The following is a 9,694-nucleotide window of genomic DNA, read 5'->3' as shown; positions in this document are numbered from 1 at the left end:
ATCCTCTGTTCTAAGGAATAAACCATGTTGTCTACAGCACACTTGCACGCTGTGAACAGCACACGCTTACAGCAGAAAGACGACGTACAGAATGGCGCACCCACAGACTGCGTTGTCTTCTATATCTTTCACATCACTTGCAGCGCCATCTGTTGTTGAAAATTGTAACTACTGTAATTTCGAAAGTTTGTCGGCCTGAAAATGTACTGTTGTCCGAAGCATATTGCAACAAACGGTGTATTTCTATCGCTGCTCGTTTAGTTTTTATTGCCGTTTCAAATATACCGGTCATTTTTGAAACACCCTGTAGCTACCAATCATTACAATTGGAAGAAGTAATAGTACAAGGTTAGCGGAAAAATCAAAACTCCTCCCGAGCAGGCCATGAAGACCCAACGGTACCGACCGGCCGCCTTGTCATCCTCAGGCCTTAGGCGTTACTGGATGCGGATATGGAGGGGGATGTGGTCAGTACACCGTTCTCCCGGCCGTATGGCAGTTTCCGAGACCGGAGCCGCTACTTCCTAATCAAGCACCTCCTCAGTTTGCCTCACAAGGGCTGAGTGCACCCCGCTTGCCAACAGCGCTCGGCAGACCGGATGGTCACCCATCCAAGTGCTAGCCCAGCCCGACAGCGCTTAACTTCGGTGATCTAACGGGAACCGGCGTTACCACTGCGGCAAGGCCGTCGGCACAAGGTTAGAAATGGAAACAAATTAGAGAAAACAGTGACATACTCGTATAGGGATGAGGAAAGCACGGACAGTGTTAGACAATGTGACAGAAATACTGCTTCGCTGTCGGGCAGAAGGTACACAGCTGAGATATGTCGAAGAGAAGCAGATAAAGCTTTAATCTGCTCTTCGGTGCGGAGAGGTTTTGGATAAGGCGCAGACTAATGGGTTGTTTGTTCCAGAGGCGCATTAGTTTAATGGGGATGGGGTTGTTATGCACAGGCGGGGCCAAGGCGCTGGACTTGTGCTGCAGCTACGGAATGGTGACAGGTATCTGGTAGGCGGTGTGGGTACTGAGCACGATAGTGACAGAGAAACCGCAGAGGAAAACAGGGCACGTTATAGTGACACCATCCACTGCGTCTGTTCACATTCACGCCAACTGAGAGAGGTACTGGAGCGAGAAAACACCGAATTTTATCCCCATATCTCTCGCAAACATTTGTGGCTTACTCTTCACAGCCAACAGACCTAAAGCGGAATAGACTGCTGTGTCGTCTGAAAGCGGCTGCCTTGCATACGCGTAGAACTGTTAGCGAGCTTTGTAGAAATCGAGACGGTGTCGATTCAGCAGTCCGAAACCAGATGTCAGCTTGACCCGTGACATGATGACGATGTTACGATTGAACTCATACGAGGCGGGATCCAAAAGTAACGAGATTTTTCTCTGGCAGTTGGCAGAACTGTAGTTTCGAGTTCTCCCGTTACGTGCCTACATCTACATCTACATCTACATTTATACTCCGCAAGCCACTCAACGGTGTGTGGCGGAGGGCACTTTACGTGCCACTGTCATTACCTCCCTTTCCTGTTCCAGTCGCGTATGGTTCGCGGGAAGAACCACTGCCGGAAAGCCTCCGTGCGCGCTCGAATCTCTCTAATTTTACATTCGTGATCTCCTCGGGAGATATAAATAGGGGGAAGCAACATATTCGATACCTCAACCAGAAACGCACCCTCTCGAAACCTGGACAGGAAGCTACACCGTGATGCAGAGCGCCTCTCTTGCAAAGTCTGCCACTTGAGTTTGCTAAACAAATTCGTAACGTTATCACGCTTACCAAATAACCCTGTGACGAAACGCGCCGCTCTTCTTTGGATCTTCTCTATCTCCTCCGTCAACCCGATCTGGTACGGATCCCACACTGATGGGCAACACTCAAGTATAGGTCGAACGAGTGTTTTGTAAGCCACCTCCTTTGTTGATGGACTGCATTTTCTAAGGACTCTCCCAATGAATCTCAACCTGGTACCCGCCTTACCAACAATTAATTTTATATGATCATTCCACTTCAAATCGTTCCGCACGCATACTCCCAGATATTTTACAGAAGTAACTGCTACCAGTGTTTGTTCCGCTATCATATAATCATAAAATAAAGGATCCTTCTTTCTATGTATTCGCAATACATTACATTTGTCTATGTTAAGGGTCAGCGGCCACTCCCTATCCGCTGCAGATCTTCCTGCATTTCGCTACAATTTTCTAATGCTGCAACTTCTCTGTATACTACAGCATCATCCGCGAAAAGCCGCATGGAACTTCCGACACTATCTACTAGGTCATTTATATATATTGTGAAAAGCAATGGTCCCATAACACTCCCCTGTGGCACGCCAGAGGTTACTTTAACGGCTGTAGACGTCTCTCCGTTGATAACAACATGCTGTGTTCTGTTTGCTAAAAACTCTTCAATCCAGCCACACAGCTGGTCTGATATTCCGTAGGCTCTTACTTTGTTTATCAGGCGACAGTGCGGAACTGTATCGAACGCCTTCCGGAAGTCAAGAAAAATAGCATCTACCTGGGAGCCTGTATCTAATATTTTCTGGGTCTCATGAACAAATAAAGCGAGTTGGGTCTCACACGATCGCTGTTTCCGGAATCCATGTTGATTCCTACATAGTAGATTCTGGGTTTCCAAAAACGACATGATACCCGAGCAAAAAACATGTTCCAAAATTCTACAACAGATCGACGTCACAGATATAGGTCTATAGTTTTGCGCATCTGCCCGACGACCCTTCACTAGACACGATTTTGTATCACTTGCCTTTGCAGCATTGGTGTGGAAATGTTTCACGTGTCCGGCGATCTTTCAACGGCAGACACTAAAAAACCGACATACTAACACCAGGTTCTGCCAGGGAAAGAAGCAACATAAACTGTAGGAATGCTTCGAACAGCTTGTGGTGAGGAAGCTTTGAACCAGGCAAGGGTTTACGAGTCGTTTTCTCGTTCTAATAGTTGCCAAATATCAAACGACCGGTATGTCCCTGGACTTCCAGAAGGAACGAAAACATTGAAAGAATCGGTGTTTCTAGAACAGCTGGTGGATTTCTGGAAATGAGTGGAATATCCTAGATTGCATGCCAACGAATATTTATTGAAGATCTGAAGATGAAACGTGTTGTAGCAAAATTAGTTTAGTTTGTGTTTTCTGACGACCTGACAGCTACTAGTTTGCCAGTGTACCGGGAATTGAAAGAACAGTGAGAAATTGACCCGTATTTTGACGCAAAAGTCATCACGGGCGATGGATGATGGTGTTACGCATACGGCGAGGAACCAAGCAACAATAATTAAATCACTGAAAACTAAGGACTCTCATGGATATGATGGAGTGCCTAGCAGAACATTAAAGTACTGTGCTGCACACGTTAGCCCTGTATTTAGCCATATTTGTAATTTTTCCTTTAAGAATGGTCAGTTTCCTGAACGATTCAAGTACTTGGTAGTAAAGCCACTTTATAAAAATGGAGAAAGGGATACTGTAGACTATTTTAGACCTATTTCTATGCCATCAGTGTTTGCTAAAGTTATTGAAAAGATAATTCATCCTTTTATATTACATAATTTGTTATGAAATGTACAATTCGGCTTCAGAAGTCGTTTAACAACTGACAATGCTCTATTTTCTCTGTGAGGTACTGGATGGATTAAGCAAAAGGTTCCGTACGCTAGGCATATTCTTTTGAATTTAACTAAGGCATCTGATTGTGTTGATCACAAAATACTGCTCCAGAAGCTGGACCACTATGGAGTACGGCCAGTAGCTCACAATTGGTTCACCTCTTTGCTTTAATAACAGACAGCAAAAGGTCATTATTCACAGAGTTGAGAATGGCTGTGGTGTGGAGTGTGAGTGGGATACGGTCCAAGGAGGGGTGCCCCAGGGATCAGTGCTGGGGCTACTCGTGTCCCTTTTATATATAAATGATATGCCCTCAGAATGGGCATATGATAAGTGGAACTGAACAATTCAGGTTTCTAGGTACTGAGATAGATAGTAAACTGTCGTGGAAAGCCCACGTTCAGGACCCTGTTCAAAGACCTAATGCTACCATTTCTACTATTCGTACGGTATTTGAAGAAAGTGATTGTTCGATACAAAAATTAGTCTACTTCGCTTATTTTCATCCGCTTATGTCATACGGTATTATATACAGGGTGAGTCACCTAACATTACCGCTGGATATATTTCGTAAACCACATCAAATACTGACGAACCGATTCCACACAACGAACGTGAGGAGAGGGGCTAGTGTAAATGTTTAATACAAACCATACAAAAATGCACGGAAGTATGTTTTTTAACACAAACCTACGTTTTTTTAAATGCAACGACGTTAGTTTTGTTAGCACATCTAAACATATAAACAAATACGTAATCAGTGCCGTTTGTTGCATTGTAAAATGTTAATTACATCCGGAGATATTGTAACCTAAAGTTGACGCTTGAGTACCACTCCTCCGCTGTTCGATCGTGCGTATCGGAGAGCACCGAATTACGTAGGGATCCAAAGGGAACGGTAATGGACCTTAGGTACAGAAGAGACTGGAACAGCACATTACGTCCACATGCTAACACCTTTTTATTGGTCTTTTTCACTGACGCACATGTACATTACCATGAGGGGTGAGGTACACGTACACACGTGGTTTCCGTTTTCAATTACGGAGTGGAATAGAGTGTGTCCCGACATGTCAGGACAATAGATATTCAATGTGGTGGCCATCATTTGCTGCACACAATTGATCTCTGGCGTAATGAATGTCGTACACGCCGCAGTACATCTGGTGTAATTTCGCCACAGGCTGCCACGATACGTTGTTTCATATCCTCTGGGGTTGTAGGCACATCACGGTACACATTCTCCTTTAACGTACCCCACAGAAAGAAGTCCAGAGGTGTAAGATCAGGAGAATGGGCTGGCCAATTTATGCATCCTCCACGTCCTATGAAACGCCTAGTGTTAATTGCGGAATGTGCAGGTGCACCATCATGCTGATACCACATACGTCGACGCGTTTCCAGTGGGACATTTTCGAGCAACGTTGGCAGATCATTCTGTAGAAACGCGATGTATGTTGCAGCTCTTTGGGTCCCTGCAAGGAAGTGAGGACCAATGAGGTGGTCGCCAATGATTCCGCACCATACATTTACAGTCCACGGTCGCTGTCGCTCTACCTGTCTGAGCCAGCGAGGATTGTTCACGGACCAGTAACGCATGTTCCGTAGATTCACTGCCCCGTGGTTTGTGAAACCCGCTTCATCGGTAAACAGGTAGAACTGCAACGCATTCTCTGTTAATGCCCATCGACAGAATTGCACTCGATGATTAAAGTCATCACCATGTGATTGCTGATGTAGCGACACATGAAACGGGTGAAAGCGGTGACGATGCAGTATGCGCATGACACTACTTTGACTCAGTCCACCGGCTCTCGCAATGTCCCGTGTACTCATGTGTGGGTTCATGGCAACAGCAGCTAACACACCAACTGCACCCGCTTCTCCTGTGACGGGCCTGTTACAGACCCGTTTGCGTGCTACGACCGTACCTGTTGCATACATTTGGCGGTAGATGTTTTGCAATGTGCGGCACGTTGGATGCTCTCTGTCCGGGTACCGTTCTGCATACACCCTGCAGGCTTCAGCTGCATTTCGTCGACACTCGCCATAGATGAGTATCATCTCCGCCTTTTCAGAGTTCGAATACACCATGGTCACAGTTCCTACAACAATACACTATCACAGACGTCTGGTAACACGGTGTACTACAGTTGGTCTGCGTGCGGAGACGAATGCAGAGTAACAATAGCAGCAAGCGCTACATGCGGACACTGCAACAGCTAGACCAAACCACAACAGTGCACTACAGCCACACTCGTAAACACGGTCGTCATCGTAAACATGTCCCTGCAGATGCTGCTCGCCGACCGTGGCCCGTGTTTGTTACAACACACAGGTGAACGTCGGCGGTTTCAAGCGTCAACCTTAGGTTACAATATCTCCGGATGTAATTAACATTTTACAATGCAACAAACGTCACTGATTACGTATTTGTTTATATGCTCAGATGTGCTAACAAAACTAACGTGGTTCCATTTAAAAAAACGTAGGTTTGCCTTAAAAAGCATACTTCCGTGCATTTTTGTATGGTTTGTATTAAACAATTACACTAGCCCCTCTCCTCACGTTCGGTCTGTGGAATCGGTTCGTCAGTATTTGATGTGGTTTACGAAATATATCCAGCGGTAACGTTAGGTGACACACCCTGTATATATATTCTTTACTGTCGTTTCTTGTTAACATTATCAGCTTTCACTCAGTTAATAGTAGGCAGAAATCCAATCTGCGTTTGGATCGCACTCCCTAAACTCTTTTGCAGAAAGCTGTGCAGTCTACTGCTGCATCCATTTTCAATAAGCTACCACAAGAATTCAAAAATCTTAGTAGTAATCCACGCGCTTTTAAATCGAAACTGAAGAGTTTCCTCAAGCGTCACTCCTTCTGTTATGCTGAGGAGTTCCTTGAAATATTAAGCTGATTCCTATGTTATATTGTTGATTACGCTTACTTAAACCTATGACTTCACTCTTTGGGTTCTTAAACATTTTATTTTATCTGCTATTTTGTGTTGTAATTTCATGTACTGACACGTTCGATGACCACGGAGATTTGCTCCTCAATTTAGTCCTACGGAACTAGAAGTGTAAATAAATATATCCAGCCAAAATAAGGCTCCTTCATCATCAAGAACAAAGAAGGCAAACCAGGTGAGATGCTCCGTGAAGGTAAACGTTGCTTTGTTCCCCAGGAAACGACAGTTGACACTCATTACCACCTTGCAGCTCTAAAACGATTACGTGAAGGACTGACAAAAAGCGACCGACACTGTGCCACTCAGGAGACTGGCTGTTTCAGCACGACAACGCCCCAGCGCACACGGTGCTGAGCGGAGGGCACCTCTTGGCTGAACACAAAATGACAGCGGTATCTGACGCACTCACTCACCAAACCTGGCCCCCTGTGATTCTTCCTTATTGTCAATAATGAATCACGAGCGCAGAAGCGTTCTCAAGGCGTAGAAAAAGTTTTAAAAAATCGCTCGAGGCGCTAAACGGCAAAACTTCATACGAGCTTAAAAACTGTTACCATCAATGAAAAAAAATTCTTCTAACGTATTACATCTTAATAAAAGGAAACATACTGCGTAGTAGGCTGTAAGAAGATCTTTATTTAAATCGTGAGATTAGCTAACATCGACGACTTACCATTTTCAAGCACCTGTAAAACCAACGAGGAAGAATATCACATTGTATGCAAACATATCCATACATCGCCATGTACGAGGGCAGTTCAATAAGTAATGCAACACATTTTTTTCCTGAAACAGGGGTTGTTTTATTCAGCATTGAAATACACCAGGTTATTCCCCAATCTTTTAGCTACACAACACTATTTTTCAACGTAATCTCCATTCAATGCTACGGCCTTACGCCACCGTGAAATAAGGGCCTGTATGCCTGCACGGTACCATTCCACTGGTCGATGTTGGAGCCAACGTCGTACTGCATCAATAACTTCTTCATCATCCGCTTAGTGCCTCCCACGGATTGCGTCCTTCATTGGGCCAAACATATGGAAATCCGACGGTGCGAGATCGGGGCTGTAGGGTGCATGAGGAAGAACAGTCCACTGAAGTTTTGTGAGCTCCTCTCGGGTGCGAAGACTTGTGTGAGGTCTTGCGTTGTCATGAAGAAGGAGAAGTTCGTTCAGATTTTTGTGCCTACGAACATGCTGAAGTCGTTTCTTCAATTTCTGAAGAGTAGCACAATACACTTCAGAGTTGATCGTTTGACCATGGGGAAGGACATCGAACAGAATAACCCCTTCAGCGTCCCAGAAGACTGTAACCGTGACTTTACCGGCTGAGGGTATGGCTTTAAACTTTTTCTTGGTAGGGGAGTGGGTGTGGCGCCACTCCATTGATTGCCGTTTTGTTTCAGGTTCGAAGTGATGAACCCATGTTTCATCGTCTGTAACAATCTTTGACAAGAAATTGTCACCCTCAGCCACATGACGAGCAAGCAATTCCGCACAGATGGTTCTCCTTTGCTCTTTATGGTGTTCGGTTAGACAACGAGGGACCCAGCGGGAACAAACCTTTGAATATCCCAACTGGTGAACAATTGTGACAGCACTACCAACAGAGATGTCAAGTTGAGCACTGAGTTGTTTGATGGTGATCCGTCGATCATCTCGAACGAGTGTGTTCGCACGCTCCGCCATTGCAGGAGTCACAGCTGTGCACGGCCGGCCCGCACGCGGGAGATCAGACAGCCTTGCTTGACCTTGCGGCGATGATGACACACGCTTTGCCCAACGACTCACCGTGCTTTTGTCCACTGCCAGATCACCGTAGACATTCTGCAAGCGCCTATGAATATCTGAGATGGCCTGGTTTTCCGCCAAAAGAAACTCGATCACTGCCCGTTGTTTGCAACGCACATCCGTTACAGACGCCATTTTAACAGCTCCGTACAGCGCTGCCACCTGTCGGAAGTCAATGAAACTATACGAGACGAAGCGGGAATGTTTGAAAATATTCCACAAGAAATTTCCGCTTTTTTCAACCAAAATTGGCCGAGAAAAAAAATGTGTTGCATTACTTATTGAACTGCCCTCGTATAAGTATCACATTACACACCGCACATTAATGTACCATTTTATCGTCCAACATTCCTGTTCACATGTATAACATAACTTATTGAATGTCGTAATTGTCAAATTATTTTTCATAGCACGTAAAAAGTGAAAATTATATTGCATCGTTAGATAAAACTTAGGTACATACACTGAGGAGCCGATGACACTGGTACACCTGCCTAATATCGTGTATGGCCCCCGCGGGCACGCAGAAGTGCCGCAACACGACGTGGCATGGACTCGACTAACGGCTCCAGTGGTGCTGGAGAGAATCGACATCATGAATCCTGCAAGGCTGTCCATAAATCCGTAAGAGTATGGGGGGGGGGGGTGGATATCTCTTTTGAACGACACGTTGAAAGGCATCCCAGATACGCTCAATAATGTTCGTATCTGGGGAGTTCGGTAGCCAGCGTTAGTGTTTAAACTCAGAAAAGTGTTCCAGTAGCAATTCTATACATGTGGGGTGTCGCATTGTCCTGCTGGAATGGCGCAAGACCGTCGGAATGCGCAGTGGACATGAATGAATGCAGGTGATCAGACAGAATCCTAACGTAGGTGTCACCTGTCAGAGTCGTATCTGGACGTATCAAGGACACCATATCACTCACTGCGCACGCCCCACACTATTACAGGATCTCCACCAGCTTCAACAGTCCCCTGCCGACATGTAGGGTCCATGGATTCATGAAGTTGTGTTCATACCAGCACACGTTCATCCACTCGATTCAATTTGAAACAAGACTGGTCCGACCAGGCAACACGTTTTCAGTCATCAACAATGCAGTGTCGGTGTTGACGGGCCCAGCTTTGTGTCGTGCAGTCATGGGTACACAAATGGGCCTTCTGCTCCGAAAGCCCATTTCGATCATGTTTCGTTGAATGGTTGCACACTGACACTTGTTGATGGCCCAGCACTGAAATCTACATCAATTTGCGGAAGGGTTGCACTTCTGTCACGTT

General features: G+C 45.5%; 1 pseudogene; it reads right to left on the bottom strand.

Annotated features, from left to right (window-relative positions):
* Positions 1-575: 575 nt before the first annotated feature.
* On the bottom strand, positions 576-693 carry LOC126096169 (5S ribosomal RNA; annotated as a pseudogene).
* Between the last annotated feature and the right edge of the window lie 9,001 nt (positions 694-9,694).

Source organism: Schistocerca cancellata, chromosome 8, assembly GCF_023864275.1.
Source record: "Schistocerca cancellata isolate TAMUIC-IGC-003103 chromosome 8, iqSchCanc2.1, whole genome shotgun sequence".
Lineage (NCBI taxonomy): Eukaryota > Metazoa > Arthropoda > Insecta > Orthoptera > Acrididae > Schistocerca > Schistocerca cancellata.
The sequence above is the reverse complement of the archived record's forward strand: the minus strand, read 5'-3'. Positions and strand labels throughout refer to the sequence as shown.